This window comes from Pongo pygmaeus, chromosome 15, assembly GCF_028885625.2.
Source record: "Pongo pygmaeus isolate AG05252 chromosome 15, NHGRI_mPonPyg2-v2.0_pri, whole genome shotgun sequence".
Lineage (NCBI taxonomy): Eukaryota > Metazoa > Chordata > Mammalia > Primates > Hominidae > Pongo > Pongo pygmaeus.
In genome coordinates, this window is record NC_072388.2 from 103,385,001 (window position 1) to 103,404,165 (window position 19,165).

Consider the following 19,165-nt stretch of genomic DNA (forward strand, 5'->3'; position numbering starts at 1 on the left):
AATGACCTCCAGTTCCATCTGTGTTATTGCAAATGACTGGATCTCATTCTTTTTTATGGCTGTAGAGTACTCCGTTGTGGATACATACTGCATTTTCTTTAACCATTCATCTGTTGATGGACACTTAGGTTGCTTCCACGTCTTAGCTCTTGTAAAAAGTGCTGTGGCCATCATAGGAGTGTAGGTATCTCTTCCATATACTGATTCCCTTTCTTCTGGGTATATACCCGCGGTGGGATGTCTGGACTGTTTAGGTTTTCAATTTCTCCTTGGGTAGTTTATGTCTTTTAAAGAATTGGCCCATTTCATCTTAAATTTCAAATTTGTAGAGATAGAGCTGTTCATGGTATTACTTTATTAGACTTTTAATGTCTACGGAATCAGTAGTGACAACCTCTTTCATTTCTGATATTGGCAATCTATGTTTTCTCTGTTTTTTTTTTCCTTAGTCAGTTAGTCAGTTTCATTGATCTTTTTAAAAAATAAACTTTTGATTTTTTTCTATCGCTTTCCTGTTTTCAGTTTCATTGAATTCTGCTTTACTTTTTATTATTCCTTTCCTTCTGCTTGCTATAGTCTTAAATGGTTCTATTTCTAGTTTCCTACAATGGAAGTGTAGATGATGTATTTTAGACTTGTCTTCTTTTCTAACATGTACGTTCATGCTATAAATTTCCCTTGAGTACTGCTTTTGCTGCAGCCTGCACATTTTGATAAATTGTCTTTTCATTTATTCCTAAATATTTAAAATTTCTCTTGAGACCTCTCCTTTGACCCATGTGTTATTTAGAAGTGTGTTGTTTAATCTCCAAATATTTGGGGATTTTCCAGCTGTCTTTTCTGTTACTGATTTCTAGTTTAATGCCATTGAGTCTTAAGAGCATGACTTCTCTTCTTTTAAATTTGTTATGGCGGGTCCTATGGCCCAGAATGCAGTCTGCCCTTGGCGAATGCTCCACGAGAGCTTAAAAGAATGTGAACTTGCACGTATTCTGCTGTTCCTGGGTGGAATGTTCTAGAAACGTCAGTTGATGAAGTTGATTGATAGCGTTTTTCATGTCACCTCTGTCCTTGCTGACTTCTGATTGCTTGATCTACCACTGACTGAACGAGGAGTGTTGATGTCTCCAGCTATAGAGGTGGGTTTGTCTGTTCTCCTTGCAGCTCCTTGAGTTTTTGCCTCTGGTGTTGTTTGGAAGGACGTGTCTGGAGCTGCTGCAGTAAAGCTGTAGAAGTGACTGCGTGGAGTCCTAAGCCCCTGTGGCCTCTTGGTTGCCAGCAAGTCCTTTCCTTGGCTGTGGGCCAGTGACTGTTTCCAAGACTGCGGAACAGTGAGCAACATGTGAGTCGCCAGTGGAGGAGCCTCTTCTCTCCAGCTCGCCAGCCCCATGGACCCACCCTGTCTCAGAGAGACTTATTTTTCCTCCCTCAGTGTCGTCAGGCTTTGCCTCCTGACTTGCCTTGGCCAATGGAACGTGAGCAGAAGCAGAAGCGCCACTTCAAGAGAGTGAAACGGTCCTGCAGGGAGCGGCTCCTCCAGCCGGGATGCTCAACTGCGGCAAGCGCCCGGCTGACCTACAGGAAGTGCGGAGCCCGACTGGAAACATGCGTGTTTTGTAAGCTGCGGAGACGCCGAGATTGCTGGGGCCACAGCCCGGCCTGGCATCAGCTGACTCGAGGAGAAACTGGCACCTAGAATTCGGTGCTGTCACACACAAAATCCAAAATTTGTGGCATTGGCTGGGGTGGGGCAGGGGAGGAGGAGGAAACTGTAATTAGAGGCCGGGAGCAGCATTTTTATGTGGTGAAACATTTGGCAAAGCCATCATCTATATGATATCTCAGGGGCAGAAAACATAGGAGGCTGTGGGCTGGGCACGGTGGCTCACGCCTATAATCCCAGCACTTTGGGAGGCCGAGGCAGGTGGATCACCTGAGGCCAGGAGTTCGAGACCAGCCTGGACAACATTGTGAAACCTCGTCTCTACTAAAAATACAAAAATTAGCCAGGCATGATGACGGGCGCCTGTAATCCCAGCTACTTGGGAGGCTGAGGCAGGAGAATCGCATGAACCCGGGAGGCGGAGGTTGCAGTGAGCCGAGATTGCGCCACGGCACTCCAGCCTGGGTGACAGAGTGAGACTCTCTCAAAACAACCACCACCACCACCACCACCACCACCACCACCACCAAACAAAAAACAGGAGATTGTGGATTTAAGCAAAGAGGTTTGGAAACCAAGTGTGACTGGTGTGTCTTGGTTGCTATTGGAGATAACGGATGAGATAATACAAGAAAGATGTGCTCAGATGGAAATTGTCTGGTTTACAGACAGCCTTGAAAGAGGCAACTGCTTCTTAGCTCCAACCAATAAAGGATAAATGGGAGACATGCTTGCTCCACAAAAGCCAATTAGGCTCAGGCTGGTGGCAAAAGCCAGGTGGAGAGTGTGACCCCCGGGGGTTATGATCTCTGAATAGATTAAGGTGGCAGCCCAGCATATTTTTCTTTCTTTCTTTCTTTTTCTTTCTTTCTTTCTTTTCTTTCTTTCTCTCTCTCTCTTTCTTTCTTTCTTTCTTTCTTTCTTTCTTTCTTTCTTTCTTTCTTTCTCCTTCCTTCCTTCCTTCCTTCCTTCCTTCCTTCCTTCCTTCCTTCCTTCCTTCCTTCCTTCCTTCCTTCCTTCCCTCCTTCCCTCCCTCCCTCCCTCCCTCCCTCCCTCCCTCCCTCCCTCCCTCTCTCCCTTCTTTCTTTCTTTCTTTGACCAGTTCTCACTCTGTTGCTCAGGCTGGAGTGCAGTGGCACGAACATAGCTCACTGCAGCTTCAAGCTCCTGGGCTCAAGCTATCCTCCCACCTCAGTCTCCCCAGTAGCTGAGACTACAGGCATAATTTTAAAATTAGCCCAGCTAATTTTTAAAGTTTTGTAGAGATGCGGTCTTGCCATGTTGCCCAGACCGGCCTCGAACTCCTGGGCTTAAGAGATCTGCCTGCCTTGGCCTCCCAAAGTGCCGGGATTACAGGCGTGGGTCACTGTACCTGGCCCCGGCAAATCTTTTGAGTCAGGTGAAATTTTGTAAGAAGAGAAATTGGGGGCATTGCTCTCCCAAGGAAGCCCCAGAAGTTAAAAGTAGCTGCTGTAAAGTCAAGACAGTGAGACGTATCTCCGCACCTGCCGTGAACTGCCCAAAACAGACGTGAAGCCAGCCATGTGCTAAGGGAGCTGCACACCCAGCTTTGCCTTGCAGTGACTGCCAAGGTGCAAGATTTAAAAATCATGTCTGAGCCTCCAACGTTCTGCGGACAGAAAGCAGGAGTGGTGCAGGCTCCCTGAGGACATAATTTCCAATATCCTCTTCAGATGTAGCCCAGAGGGTGATGGAAAAGGAAGAACCTCCCAGAGGCGAGCTCGGTGATGGGCCAGCAATGGATTAGGGGTTCACACCATGGACTGGAGTCAGCTATGTTGATCAGCCCACTGGGGTTTGCCTGGGACTTTGCTGGCTTCAACACTGAAAGTCCCACCACTCAGGAAACCCACTGGTCCTGGTGAACCGGGCCAGATGGTCACCACGAGAGCTTGGTTTGGAAACATTCCCCACCCCCAGGTATGGGGATCTCAAAATCTCTGCCCAGCAGGAGCACAGGGCTGCCATCCACGAGCGAGCACAGTGCCGCCCTTCCCCTCTCCGAAAGGGGTGCCTCTCCGTCCAACCGGGGTCTGTCCCACCGTGGTATTTTGTGTTGTGAGTGGAAGCTAACGTTCCCTTTTAGCTCCTGGATCGAGAGGAGATGTGTTCAGATGGGAGACTGAGGCTGTTTCCCACATGTTCTGTGTGCAGACGCGAGGGGAGTGAACACGAATGGCGAGGCGTGTGGGCTGCTGGGTTATGGTCACCAACGTGCACTCCTCTTCTCGGACTTTCCCGCCTTACTCACAGCAGTCTTAGCCATGCAACTCGCCCAGAGTGAGCAGATGTTAGCAGCAGTGGGCCGGGCTGTGTCCAGCACCAACCTGAAGAGCACCACGTGGTCCTGCCACATTCTCTCTCCCTCGGCTGCGGGAGGGCCTGGATCCCAGGAGAGAGAAGACGCGTGGGGCAGAACCACAGCCGCCTGCCACCTACACGGAACACCAGCCAGAAAAAAACCTTGCGTTGAAAGAGAGATCAGAGGCATTGCTCAGTGATTCCAGTCCTGAATCGCTGAGCTTCTGGGGATGTTTGTCATGGCAGCAGAATCCAGCATAGCTGACTAACACAGACCATGCTACTGCCTTCTCCTGGAGACCCTCACTGACTTCAGGTTGACAAGCACAGGGGCCCCTGCCTCCCCTTGGGCCAGTCCTGGCCTTGCAGGCACCGTCTATACCCTGACTCTGCTGCCCTGCACATTGTCTTATCTGCCTCCTTTTCTATTGAAATATTTTAAGCAAGGGGAGAAATGAGGGTGGAGCAGCAACTAGAGGAGACCCTTGCCCAGGGGATGCCTGCCCGCGGTCTGTCCTGGGCAGGGAGCAGCACAGCCCTGGTGGCTTGGGTAATGTGGCAGCCCCCCTCCCCAGGAGTCCCTGCACTGGCCACTCCAGGCACCAGTATTCTTTTTGCCTTAATGAATTCCCCTCAAGTCTGCACTTAGAAGTTTCCTGCTCCAATCTTGAGTATGCATTTTTTAAAATACTCTGCAAATTTGAGGGCCTCTCATGTATCATTTCAATCCTCCAGCTATTAGAGAAATTGGGGTATCATATAGATTACGGAAAAATTACTTTGGGCGGAGAAGGAGGTAGAAGATCAAACGCTTATCTGTACAAATAAATTCAGTGCGATCCACAATTAAGCAGCATTTGACATTTAAAAAATATTTGATCCATGTTTTGGCTTCCAGAGCTGCTTAAGGGAGCTGCGATGTGTAAATTACATTCAAATCAGGGTTAAATATAGTTCCCAGAGAAAGACTGTATGATTTAAATTGCCTAATTATTTGGGGGAAAATCTGTTCTCCAATAATTAAGAGAATGAGGGTGTTCGACTTATTGGGGAGAGAGACCACAAGTGGCTATCCCCTTCTGGGAGACCAGGAGATGCTGGCTTGGGGAAGGGACGGTCACCCCCCTGGGGTGGGGGCAGGCGATACAGACCCAGCAGACAGGCCCCAGGCAGGGGGAAGAGGCCATCCTTATCTGGCCCTAGGCAGCCTGCTGGGGTCTGTGGCCAGGCAGGACACCCAGTGCTCAGGAACCAACCAGAAACCAACTAGAAACTGGCAGCCTGGGTGCTGAGCCAGGGGCCCGCAGCCGCGCCAGGCAGGGAGTGGGCGCCAGCTCTCTCTGGCAGGGCTGGCCGGCATATGGGAGCACCCAGGCTGGGGCCAGATGCCTCGGGAGGGGGATTTGGCAACACTGAGAGCCAGCAATTAGTTAATTAGCTGATATGTCTTAAAAGTCAGTGTGGGGAGGGGTGTGGATGGCAGCCTGCCTTCAGGAGAAATTCCAAACCCCAGCAGCCCCTCCCTCCAGACCCAAGAGTGAGTGTGTGTGTGTGTGGGTTTGTGTGTGTGGCCCTGGGGCAGCAGACAGCACGGGCCCAGCTAGGCAGCCTCTGATCCCTGCTTGACATAAGTGCACGTGAGGCGTGCAACCTGGGCCAGCGCAGAAGGGCCCTGAGCCCCCGTTTCATCTGTGACATGGGAAGAATTGCCCACACCTTTCAGTCCGCGCTGAGGATTAAATGTCACCATAGACGGGAGTGCAGTGGTCAGAATCTGGAGGCAGACCTGGCCCTGTGCCTCTGCTGTGTGAACTTGGACAGGTTACCTACCTCTCTGAACCTCAGCTCTCAAGATAGTAAGAACAGTGACCTCCCAGGCTGCTTGGGGGGTTCATTGCAACCCCATTCATGAGGCAGGTTTAGCCAGGTCAGTGGTCGGGCAGGCAGCAGGCCTGGGCTGCTCACGCCGCAGATACTCACTGATGACCTGTGAAGGGCCTGGTGTCTGTCCAGGTTCCAGGACGTCCACAAAGCGGTGGAGAAGGCTCCTGCTCACCTTCAAGTGTGAAATCGGGTCGTTCACGAGGAAACAGGATCTTTGCAGAAAGCTGTTTGGCGCGTGATCCAGAACCACAGGTTCAGCAGGGAAGCGGGGTCCTGAGTTGGAAGAGGGGCTGCAGGCCGGGAGGCAAGGAGGAGCCATTCCCAGGGTGGGATAAGAGGGCGCCAAGCAGAGGCTGGTGGGGGCGTTTGCTGTGTTCCCGGAACTGCAGGGGGGCCACTGGGGCCTGGCAAATAATGGGAAGCCATGGGTGGGTTTTGAGCAGGGACCACTGTGGTCTGATCAGATTGAAGGGAATGGTACTGGCCACGAAGGAAGCAGGGAGCGGAGCAGTGGGCTGGGGCCAGATGAGGTGGTCTCAGTGGACAAGCGCGCACGTATGTGTATGAGTGTGTGCGTGCAAGTGTGCATGTGTGATCTGAATCAGTCTCCTGACTGCAGCCACCCACCACACACACCTGCCTGTAAGATAGAGAAGGCGGGTCAGTGTGGCTGCTGACTTTTGGGGATGGGCCATGGGGCCTACAGGGCTTGTGGAGTGATTGGGTAGAGGGTGGGAGCTGGGGAAGAAGCGCAGCTGCCTCGTGCCTGCATCACTGGCAGCAACTCAGCGCCCCGCGGGGCACACCCTGGGTGCCACTGCCCAGTGGCGGGCCCCGGGCCATGGGGAGGGTGCCCTGCAGGAAGCCCTGTACCCGGTGCTGTGAGCTGTGGATGATGCACGTCCAGGCCCTGGGCCCAGCATGCAGGGCTGCCCCAGTCCAGCACACAGGCAGCTCCCGAGGGTCTGGGCCACCTCCACTCAGCACCAGGGATGTTGTGGAGGCTGGTCCTGGGCTAGTCTTGGCTCCAGAAAGCTTCAGGGGCCTGAGGTGACCTGAGGGTGTGCTAAAATTCCTAGGCCAACCTGCCCCACAGGGCAGAGCTGAAGATCCTGCCTGTCCTGGACCCCAGGCTGTGGACATGCGCGGGAAGAGAGGCTGTGGTAGGCAGAGTTCAGGTCTGGGGACACTGACCACGGTGTCAGGTCACTTCTCTGCCGACCTGGGCAGGAAGGGAACCTAGCAGGCAGAACCAGCATGGGAGGGCGGGGCTGGCCATCTCAGGCACGATCAGGCCCATGGGAAAGTCGGAGGTCAGGGTGCCAGGGCCTCTGGGCTTCAGAGGAGCTGTAATCAACTCCTGAAGCAGAGGTGAGTAAGCCCCTGCTGCCCTCCCCCTGCTCAGAGCCTGACCTTTGAGACGTTCACACTCAGCCACGGACCCCGAGAACCATGTAAGGGGGTCTGAAGCCTCCACCCCCACCCAGCAGAGCCACCCTCTGGCCCCAGACTGAGCCCACCCAGTGGGTTTGCCCCCAGGTCCCTGCTGCTGTTGTGTGCTCCCATGTCTTGAAGGACACAAACAGCTGAGTGGGGTGGGTCTACCCACTCCTGCAATGCCCCACTCCCTCCCATCTGATGAGCCCCCACCCCAGCATCTGTCTGAGTGAGGAGATCATCCCTGAGCCCCCAAGTCCCCCCAGGAGGCCCTGAAGGGACAGCAGTTCTTGGGGGGATGCAGGAAGCCTACCTCTCCCCCCTGCCCCGCTGCTGGTGTGCACATGGCTTGGACATACTGCCCCTGCCCCTGGGGGAAGCGTGTGGAGCCTGCTGGTGGCTTTTGGGCGGGAGGAGTGTGAGCTTTCATTGCCCAAGAATCCAAAGGGCAGAGCATGGAGGGAGGCGTCTCACAGCGCCAGCCCTCACAGAGCCCTGTGGCCCCTAAGGCTAGCGGGGGCCCTTGCCCTCTGCCTCTGCCTCAATGCCAGCGATCCTTGAGGCCGGGACGGCTGCTCCTGCTCTGGTCATGGGGGCTGAGGGATGGCAGCCTGTGCTGGGGGGCCCATGCTCATGGCCTCCATGCTGTCTGCTGACCCACGCCGGCAGGGCCCAGGCTTCCTGAGGACTTTAGACATCTTCTCTTGTCCCTGTCATCCATGGAGCCAGGCCTGGGTGGGGCGCTTGCCTCCAAGAGACGCCCTGGAGCCGGCTCTGCAACGTGCCCATTCTGTGTCTGGGGAATGAGAAACACTGAGACCGGCTGCCTGCCTGCCTGCACGCAGGGAGGCCACTGAACGTCAAGGCCAGGCCTCCTGGGGGGCACCTGGGATTCCTCTCTCACCTCTTCCCCTAGATGGGCCATCACCAAGGAGCTCAGGTGCTGGGGCCACTTCTTGGGGGCGATGCAATGAGGAAGAGGGCCGTGTGGCTGGGCCTAGGGGACCTCCAGCTAGCCTGTCCCCATCTTTCTCTTCTGCCCTTGGGTGGGCCAGATCTATGCCCTGAGACTCGCTTTGCCCCAAAGCACCTGAAACCCCATATGCCTAAGGCTCTTTGCTGGGGGAAGCCCCTCTTCTTCCCATCCCAGGGAGAAACCAGGAGCCCTGGCTGGTGCGGGTCATGTGTCCACTCTGGGATAGCCCACTCCGGCCACAGGGCAGGATGCCAAGGCCTGAGCCCCAGGACCGTGGGGCAGGAGTGGAAGCAGGCAGTCGAGGGTGGCGTGCTGGGGTGGCTGTGTGGGGCCGTGAGCACACACACCACACGGGCTCTCCACATCACACGAGGCATGGTGGGCATGCCTTCCTGTGCCAGGCCTGCTCCTCTATAATTCCAGGGCACACGGAGTGGCGTGCCAGCATGTCCTCTGACCCTTCCTGTGTGTTCAGAACTGGCTTCGCTCACTCTGGGCTTCCTGGTTCCTAGGAGAAGGTGCAGGAGGTAACTTCGGCCTCTCCGCCCTCCCCAGTGCCCCTTGGCATTTGAACGTGTACGACAGAGAGAGAAAGAGAGAGAGAGAGGAGCCAGCTGGCACGGGGTCACATCTCTCTGTCAGAGCGCAGTGAGCGCTGCTGGTCTTATAAAACCTGCGATGGTAATTGAATCCGGGCAGGAGTCCTTGACAGGGTCTGTTAAACGCAGGAGCAGGGGTGGGCTTGGGTTTATGGGCTCCCGGTCCCCAGCTCCTCTCCAGAAAGGCTGAGCTTCTGCCGGGGCTTGGACGAGATGGAGCAGGGGGATGGACGCGATGATTCCTCTGCCCGAGAGCAGCCAGGGGACTGGCCTAGGAGCCACAGTCTGTGCGTTTCCACCCAGGGGCTCAGGAAGGCCCCGGGAACTGGCTCCCTCCTTGGGCGGGTGGTCACCCTTCGATCTATGCTCCTGTGGCCCGGGTTCCGCTCTGCAGTGGCATGGGTGTCGGCCCTGTGCCTGCTCCTAGGCTCCTAGAGGAGGAGACAGTGGGACACTGACCTTGTGGAACGCTGGGAAGGGAGAGAGCCCAGGATGGGCAGCTGAGGCCCCTGGGGTGGTCAGGCCAGTGCTGAGGCTGGAGGCAGAGAAACTGCTGCCCGGAAGGGCGGAGGGGGCGTGTGTGGACCGGGCGGGAGTGTTCCCTGCTGGTTCAGAGAGTTTGACTGTTGTCCCCAGGGTGGCCTGGTGCACCTGTGGCTGTGCCCAGGTAGGAAGGCTGCTGTGCCTTCTGGAAAGGCTGTTCCTGAAAAGGACGTGTCACCAGGCATCTGCCCTTCGAGGGGCCTCTGCCTGGGAACTGTGGAGCTGTGACCTCCCTGCCGAGCTGGTGGGGGCGGAAGCATCACTGGCACACCTGGCTGGGTGAGGGCGGCCAGGGTGGTGAATTATTTAGAGTCGCCAAAGGTGTTGAGTTAGAAGCTAATTAAACAAGCTCTCCGCAGAGCAGCACTGTAAAAGAATCATAACATTCCAATCTCATTTGTTCCGCTCGGCTTGCACAGGTGCAGCACTCCCCATAAAAGGTGGCCAGCGCTGCACAGTCTGTGGGCAGCTTGGAAGTGTGTGGCCTTCAGGGGTGCTCTGCAGGGCCGTCCTGCCTGGCTGGGGCTGGGCCAGGCTGGAGAAAGCACTGAGCGTGTGCTGGCAGCTGGGAGGCTGCAGCCCCCCAGGTGGTCCCCTGGTAGGGGCGGTTCTCACTCAGGGTGAAAGGGGGACCTGTTGTGGAAAGGTGAGGTGGCTTCGCTAGCCAGCAGGTGGCCCAGGGCCCCCTCTGTGGTGCTGTGGTCCTGCTGCCTTGGGTCTTGGAATGAGGCCTTCTGGTGCCCAAGCTGCAGTGGGCAAGGCTGCTGCACCCTTGAGTTGTCATGGGGTGGGGGCGAGAGGCTGGGCTTGCAGAGGAAGGGGAGGGGCTTCTCTATACTGGGCTGAGAGAGGACTCTGGGGTGGCGGTAAGGGCCGGGGCCCTGCTAGCCTCTGCGGTGCACCTGCTGTGTGCAGCTCTGCACCAGGAGCCCAGACTGCAATGTGTGCAATTCCCACACATCTGCCATAGCTTGTCCAGCAGAGCTCAGCAGGCGGTCTGCCTCTCTGACACCTGAGGGAGGGGTGCAGGCAGGAGGGGAGGGAGCTGGTGCTTCTAAAGCCCGCCCACTCAGGCAGGGGGAGGTGCCCTAGGGCTCAGGGTGAGGTGGGGGCTCAGAGCTCAGGCCTGCGTGAGGGGCTGACTAAGCCCCAGGCTTTGCTGCGAGGGGTTCAGGTGTGTGTGTTTAGGCAAATCCCTTTAGCATCAGGGGACTCGGGCTGCTCCTCTGCAGCAGACGCTGTATTGCCTCCTGGACCTCCCTCTACCGTGCCTCTATTTCCTCGTTTCTGCCATTGTCACGGAGGCAGCGTGACTGGTAACTGTGAGGGTGCAAGGTGCTCACTGTGTGCTGGGCTCCCTCGTGGCTGGCAGAGGCTCCACATGCCCGGCAGGTTGCAGTTTGCAGACAGAGCTCACATGGTTTCCGGGAACTGGGCGTCCCCGCAGCGCTCCAGGGCATCCACTCAGTTGAAGGATGGGATGGGACAGCTGGAGGTAAAGTGGGCACCAGGGTCATTCATGCTACAGCCGGGTCTGTCCTTCTGGGTCTCTGACCTTCCAGAAGGACAGCTCTGCCCTGTGGACCCCTTGGCACTCGCATGAAGCCTCTGGGGCCTGGACCACTCCCGTCCTATTGAGGGAGGACGCAGGGTGGAAAGCGCTCCCCCAGCAAGGATGAAGGAAAAGCCGGTGGCCGTGATTTGCCATTGTCACTGTCACCTGGATGTCCTGAGAACCCCCTGGGGACCAGCCTTGGCAGGCCCAGCCTTAGCCGGAGAGGTGGTGTCTGGCCGTCCTGGTAGATGCCCAGCTCCTATCCTCGTCGGCAGTTGGGTTTCATGAGCCTGCCATGCGCTGTGTGTACAGGGCAGGTCTGGTCACAGCTGTAGTTTGGAGAGCCCAGCTGTGCCCCTCCTGGGCAGGACTGGGGGTCGCCTAGACCTCTCTAGAGCTCTGGAGGCTGAGGCAGGGCCGTGAGCAGTGGCCAGGGTCCTAGTGCTTATCTGGGATCCACAGTCCAGCTTTGAGCCCCACACACCAAGCCCAGGAGCCCGAGATCCATCTGCAATGACAAGCAACAGGCAGACAATGTGGGCACCCGGAGCATGGGTGTGCATGCTGTGATTTGTTACCATCTCAGCACAAAACAGGCTGATTTCTCCAGCCTGGGTGGCCTGCCGTGTGGTGTGGGGCCAGGGGACGCCATCGTGCGGCATGTCAGGCCTCTTTGTCTCCTGGTTGGAAGATGTTGATGGATTCTCTATTGCTCGTTTGATCAAATTGTCCAGAACACAAAGGGGGAGATTGTGGCAAAAGCCACATTTGGAAAAATAATTCCTCATCCTGACAGCAGTCCCTGGAGAGAGGGCTAGTCCCGCTGGGTCCCCAGCACAGAGACCACTTGGAAATCTGGCTGGCAGGCGAGACCTGTAATTAGGGCCAGAGTGGGCTCCATGGCCAGGAGCAGGACAAGGAGAGGCAGCCCACTAAGGAAGATGCCCTGAGACCCTACCCTGAGAGTCAGGATTTGTGGCAAGCATGGCCTGTCATGTGGGAGCCACCTGCAAGTTCACGGGCAGAGGAATGCAGAATAAAGTGGTGTGATCTGCCATTCAGGCTCCTATAGCAAAACACCCTGAGCAGGGGGCTTATACATCGATATTGATGTCTCCCAGGTTTGGAGGCTGGAGGGGCAAGGCCCTGGCAGACGCCTTGTCCGTGAGGGCGGGCTGCTTTTGTTTTCCAGTTCACGGATGGCCGTCTTCCGGCTGTGTCCTCACATGGAGGATGGGGTGACGGAGCTCTCCAGGTTGTCTTTGTTAGGTCCTGAATCCCATTCCCGAGGGCTCCACCTCCATGACCTAATCGACTCCCAAAGGCCCTGCCTCCCAATACCGTCAAGTTGGACATGAGGACTTCAACTTGGAATTTGGGGGTGACTCAAATGTGGAGACCATAGCAACGTCTGCCCTGCAAATACTACACAGCAGATAAAAAGATGAGCTAGGTCCTCAGGGAAAGACAGGTGACAGCCATAGCATCTGGGGCATTCTGGCCGCAGTAAGCATGGATTCAACATGCTGCTCCTTGACTCAATAGACATTGGGTCTTGTTGGTGGCACAGTTCCAGGTGGGTCTTCCTGGTTGAGGGCCCAGGGCCTTCCAGGGCTCTGCCACCCTGTTGGGTCTCACCCCCACCCGAGGAGGGTGGAGAATCCTGATGGGTGGTGGAAATGGCCACATGGAGCTGTGAGGGGTGGGGAGTGTGGCCAGGTCATGTGGACACATGCAAAGTCAGCCTGGGTGCTGCGGGCAGTTGGTCCTGTCCTCAACAGTGTGCATAACTGAGTCACTGGGGAAGAAAAAAGAAACCCCAGAGTGACGTGTGCCGTTCGATGCCATCTAAGGAAACACACAAAGCACAACTGTGTTCCCCCAGACACAAATGCATGAGGTGCACAGGGAATGTTCTGGAATGACACACACCAAGGGGAGAAGGGCTGCCACCCTGGGGAGGCCACTTGGACCGAGGAAGGGGAACAGGGGATTTCTGTGTCTATAAAGTTTGAATTTTTATTACACAAATTTATTCACAAATCATTTGCATAATTAAAAAACCAAACTGGAATACATTTTAAGAGGGTTGGTGATAAGAGGAATGAATTCAGAAGTGTGGTCTTACCGGGGGGCATTGGTCCAGCAGCCTGGCCATCTCCAGCTCTCCCCTTCAAGCCACCTCCCAGGCTCCCAGGGTGTCAGGGGCCCCAGGCCAGGCAGGTGACCGGAGCTTTCCAGTTCTGCCAGACTGAAGGGGTGGACAGAGGGGAGCAGGTGCCTCTCCCATCCTGTGGTCCCAGCTCCTCAGGAACCATCCTCCACAGACAGCCCCTGTGACACCTCCCTGGGTGTAGTCCTGCACTGTGGGCTGATGCTGGGGCCTGGCCAGGTGCCAAACACAGGTGATGGAGCCATATTCCCCTCTCTCCCAGGATTCACGTCTGCAATACAAAGGGGAGACCCCTAGGAGCTCGGGGACTGCGGAGGCCCCTAGGCCCAGGTGAGTCCTGCCGGGCTGCATTCCAGAGGGCAGACAGGAGGTGATGTGGGCCTCAGGGCTCTGATGATAGCAGCTGCTGGAGAAAGAGTGGCATCAAAGTAGTACTGGGAGAGGGCTGGGGCCAGCTGCGATGCAGGGATGGGTGAGGTGCTGGCTGGCTGGGAACCTCAGCCTGTGGGAGCTTTGGCGATGAAGGTGTCTTCCGGTGGAGATGTCTTGGGGGAGGTGGCCTGGGGCGGCTCAGAGGCTGGCTGTGTCTTCCTGGCCCTGTCATCCTTAGCATGGGGCATCCAGAGTTGTTGTCTTGTGGACCAAGACAGCCCACAGCCCATGGCAGCTTCCAGAGCCAGAAGAACAGGAGTCATCTCTGAAGAGCCCTGGGCTACCTCCTTGCTGATCTCATTGGCCAGAACTTTCTGGCTCTCATGCTCACCACAGGGCCAATCACTAGCAAGATAAAAAAGGAGCACCCCGAAGGGTCGAGACCAGCTGTGCTCTGGGCAGGGGAGGGGCTGCCCCTTCCTCACCTGAACTCAATTCATTTTATTTTTATTTTTTAACATAAAGAAAAGGCAATGGGAATTCAGTGAGTGGACAACCAGCCACCTCTGTGGCTGCCTGCCGTGTGAGCATGGGCCATGTTCTGTCTTTGATCTCCTCTGTGAAGCGGGAATAACAGCAGGGACTAGGTTCTGAACCCTCAGACCTTACCCCTGAGCTTTCCAAGCCTGCATCCATTTGCTTTTCATCCCTACTCTCAAGATTTTCAGGATCCCATCTGCAGATGAGGACTCAGAGGCCCCAGGTTCTGTAGCTGAGCTGAGGGGCAGAGGTCCAGCCCAGAGGCCGTTGGCTCCCTGGAACCCTGGGAGCTCCTGGCTCCCAGTAGTGCATGAATGTGCATGCGTGCGTGTGTGTGAATGTGTGCATGCACGTGCATGTGTGTGTGCATGCATGTGTGCATGTATGTGCATGTGCATGTGTGTGCATGTATCACGGACAAATACACATTAAAGTGAGAGTGGCACGGCCGTCCCCCTCCATCACTCACAGCCACATATGCATATGTGTGTGAATGTGTGCATGTATGTGTGTGTGTGTGTGAATGTGTGCATCATGCACGTGTGCATGTCTGAGTGTGTGCATGTCTGTGAATGTGTGCATGCATATGAGTGCATGTGTGCATATCTGTGTGTGTGCATGTCTGTGAATGTGTTTGTACATGCATATGAGTGCGTGTGTGCATATCTGTGTGTGTGTGTGCATGTCTGTGAATGTGTTTGTACATGCATATGAGTGCGTGTGTGCATATCTGTGTGAGTGTGTGTGGGCATGTCTGTGAATGTGTGTGTGCATGCATATATGAGTGCGTGTGTGCATATCTGTGAGTGTGAGTGTGTGCATGTCTGTGAATGAGAGTGCGCATGCATATATGAGTGCGTGTGTTCACATCTGTGAGAGTGTGTGTGTGCATGTCTGTGAGTGTGTGTGTGCATGCATATATGAGTGCGTGTGTGCATATCTGTGTGTGTGGGCATGTCTGTGAATGTGTTTGTACATGCATATGAGTGCGTGTGTGCATATCTGTGTGAGTGTGTGTGGGCATGTCTGTGAATGCATGTGCACATGCATATAAGAGTGCGTGTATTCATATCTGTGTGTGAGTGTGTAACTGTGTGCATGTCTGTGAATGTGTGCACATGCATATATGAGTATGGGTGTGCATATCTGTGTGTATGTGTGTGGGCATATCTGTGAATGTGTGTGTGCATGCATATATGAGTGTGTGTGTGCATATCTGTGTGAGTGTGTGTGCATGTCTGTGAATGTGTTTGTACATGCATATGAGTGCGTGTGTGCATATCTGTGTGAGTGTGTGTGGGCATGTCTGAATGTGTGTGTGCATGCATATATGAGTGCGTGTGTGCATATCTGTGTGTGTGCATGTCTGTGAATGTTTGTACATGCATATGAGTGCGTGTGTGCATATCTGTGTGTGTGTGCATGCATATATGAGTGCGTGTGTGCATATCTGTATGAGTGTGTGTGTGCATGTCTGTGAATGTTTGTACATGCACATGAGTGCATGTGTTCATATCTGTGAGAGTATGTGTGTGCATGTCTGTGAACGTGTGTGTGCATGCATATGAGTGCGTGTGTGCATATCTGTGTGAGTGTGTGTGGGCATGTCTGTGAATGTGTGTGTGCATGCATATATGAGTGCGTGTGTGCATATCTGTGAGTGTGAGTGTGTGCATGTCTGTGAATGAGAGTGCGCATGCATATATGAGTGCGTGTGTTCACATCTGTGAGAGTGTGTGTGTGCATGTCTGTGAGTGTGTGTGTGCATGCATATATGAGTGCGTGTGTGCATATCTGTGTGTGTGGGCATGTCTGTGAATGTGTTTGTACATGCATATGAGTGCGTGTGTGCATATCTGTGTGAGTGTGTGTGGGCATGTCTGTGAATGCATGTGCACATGCATATAAGAGTGCGTGTATTCATATCTGTGTGTGAGTGTGTAACTGTGTGCATGTCTGTGAATGTGTGCACATGCATATATGAGTATGGGTGTGCATATCTGTGTGTATGTGTGTGGGCATATCTGTGAATGTGTGTGTGCATGCATATATGAGTGTGTGTGTGCATATCTGTGTGAGTGTGTGTGCATGTCTGTGAATGTGTTTGTACATGCATATGAGTGCGTGTGTGCATATCTGTGTGAGTGTGTGTGGGCATGTCTGAATGTGTGTGTGCATGCATATATGAGTGCGTGTGTGCATATCTGTGTGTGTGCATGTCTGTGAATGTTTGTACATGCATATGAGTGCGTGTGTGCATATCTGTGTGTGTGTGCATGCATATATGAGTGCGTGTGTGCATATCTGTATGAGTGTGTGTGTGCATGTCTGTGAATGTTTGTACATGCACATGAGTGCATGTGTTCATATCTGTGAGAGTATGTGTGTGCATGTCTGTGAACGTGTGTGTGCATGCATATGAGTGCGTGTGTGCATATCTGTGTGAGTGTGCGTGTGCATGTCTGTGAATGTGTGTGTGCATGCATATGAGTGCATGTGTGCATATCTGTGTGAGTGTGTGTGCATGTCTGTGAATGTGTGTGTGCATGCATATGAGTGCGTGTGTGCATATCTGTGTGTGTGTGGGCATGTCTGTGAATGTGTTTGTACATGCATATGAGTGCGTGTGTTCATACCTGTGAGAGTGTGTGTGTGCATGTCTGTGAATGTGTGTGTGCATGCATCTATGAGTGCCTGTGTGCATATCAGTGAGTGTGAGTGTGCATGTCTGTGAATGCGTGTGCGCATGCATATATGAGTGCGTGTTCATATCTGTGTGTGAGTGTGTAACTGTGTGCATGTCTGTGAATGTGTGCACATGCATATATGAGTGCATGTGTGCATATCTGTGAGAGTGTGTGTGCATGTCTGTGAATGTGTGTGTGCATGGATATATGAGTGCATGTGTGCATATCTGTGTGAGTGTGTGTGGGCATGTCTGTGAATGTGTGTGTGCATGCATATATGAGTGCGTGTGTGCATATCTGTGTGAGTGCGTGTGTGCATATCTGTGTGTGTGTGCATGCATATGAGTGCGTGTGTGCATATCTGAGTGCGTGTGTGCATATCTGTGTGAGTGCGTGTGTGCATATCTGTGTGAGTGTGTGTGGGCGTGTCTGTGAATGTGTGTGTGCATGCATATATGAGTGCGTGTGTGCGTATCTATGTGAGTGTGTAACTGTGTGCATGTCTGTGTGTGTGTGCATGCATATATGAGTGCGTGTGTGCGTATCTATGTGAGTGTGTAACTGTGTGCATGTCTGTGTGTGTGTGCATGCATATATGAGTGCGTGTGTGCATATCTGTGTGAATGTGTGTGTGCATGCAAATGAGTGCGTGTGTGCATATCTGTGTGAATGTGTGTGTGCATGCATATATGAGTGCATGTGTGCATATCTGTGTGTGTGCATGCATATATGAGTGCGTGTGTGCATATCTGTGTGAGTGCGTGTGTGCATATCTGTGTGAGTGCATGTGTGCATATCTGTGTGAGTGTGTAACTGTGTGCATGTCTGTGAATGTGTGTGTGCATGCACATATGAGTGCATGTGTGCATATCTGTGTGAGTGTGTGTGGGCATGTCTACAAATGTGTGTGTGCATGCATATATGAGTGCATGTGTGCATATCTGTGTAACTGTGTGCATGTCTGTGAATGTGTGTGTGCGTGCATATCTGTGTGTGTGTGTGCATGCATATATGAGTGCGTGTGTGCATATCTGTGTGTGTGTGCATGCATATATGAGTGCATGTGTGCATATCTGTGTGTGTGTGTGCATGCATATATGAGTGCATGTGTGCATATCTGTGTGAGTGCGTGTGTGCATATCTGTGTGAGTGTGTGTGGGCATGTCTGTGAATGTGTGTGTGCATGCATATATGAGTGTGTGTGTGCATATCTGTGTGTGTGCATATCTGTGTGTGTGTGTGCATGTATATATGAGTGCGTGTGTGCATATCTGTGTGTGTGTGTGCATGCATATATGAGTGCATGTGTGCATATCTGTGTGTGTGTGTGCATGCATATGAGTGCGTGTGTGCATATCTGTGTGAGTGTGTGTGCATGCATATATGAGTGCGTGTGTGCATATCTGTGTGCGTGTGCATATATGAGTACGTGTGTGCATATCTGTGTGAGTGTGTGTGTGCATGCATATATGAGTGCATGTGTGCATATCTGTGTGAGTGCATGCATATATGAGTGCATGTGTGCATATCTGTGTGAGTGCATGTGTGCATATCTGTGTGAGTGCGTGTGTGCATATATGAGTGCGTGTGTGCATATCTGTGTGAGTGTGTGTGCATGCATATATGAGTGCGTGTGTGCATATCTGTGTGAGTGCGTGTGTGCATATCTGTGTGAGTGTGTGCATGCATATATGAGTGTGTGTGTGCATGTGCCTGCACATGTATGATGAGCCCAGCTACCAAGGCACCTGCTAAGCACAGCACCTGCACCCTGGAAACCCTCCCACATGCCATCAGCGAGGGTCATGAGTCAGCAGATATGACATGCCTGACGGCAGTGCTCCTAAGAGAAGCCTAAACAATTTTCACAGGAAATGCATCTAGGGGCTACATTGTATAAATGCAACACTAATTACATAAAATTTCAAAAATACTGTGCACAAAGAAAAAAGTCTCCCCTGTTATCGCATCCCCCATGTCACCTGCCATAAACATGTTGATGTCAAAGGCTTTCGGGTTTTGTCTGTGCACGTGTTCGTGTTATTAGGTCGTTTTTTTCTCACAGGTTGAGACTGTGCTGCATCTGCTGCTTTGTAAACCTGGAAGATTTTTATCGTGAATAAATACCTGCCGCAACAATGCCTAATGCTTTTGTAGGGTTCCATTATTTGGATGTGCCACTGGCGGTGACGGCTGGCCCCTGGGTGGCCATTTAAGGTGCTTCCAAATCTCTGCGATGGCAACGTCACCTCAGCTGCCTCTCCAGCCACGAGTCCTGGCACCTCCCCTGCCTCCTGCTTCCTGCTGCTTCTTCTCAGCCCCCAGGCACATTGCTGCTGCAGGGCCTTTGCACATCCCGGGATTCTGCAGGGGCTGTGCCCTCCCCAGGTCTTCTCACAGTCTGTCCGTCCCTC

General features: G+C 53.5%; 1 long non-coding RNA gene across 1 annotated transcript in view; it reads left to right on the forward strand.

Annotated features, from left to right (window-relative positions):
- LOC129013068 (uncharacterized) overlaps nucleotides 1-13,997 on the forward strand; it is a 65,460-nt gene extending 51,463 nt beyond the window's left edge. The window contains exons 2-3 of the long non-coding RNA XR_008493762.1: nucleotides 13,415-13,482; nucleotides 13,763-13,997. This is a non-coding gene — a long non-coding RNA (uncharacterized LOC129013068). The remainder of the gene's footprint in view (nucleotides 1-13,414; nucleotides 13,483-13,762) is intronic.
- Nucleotides 13,998-19,165: the final 5,168 nt, after the last annotated feature.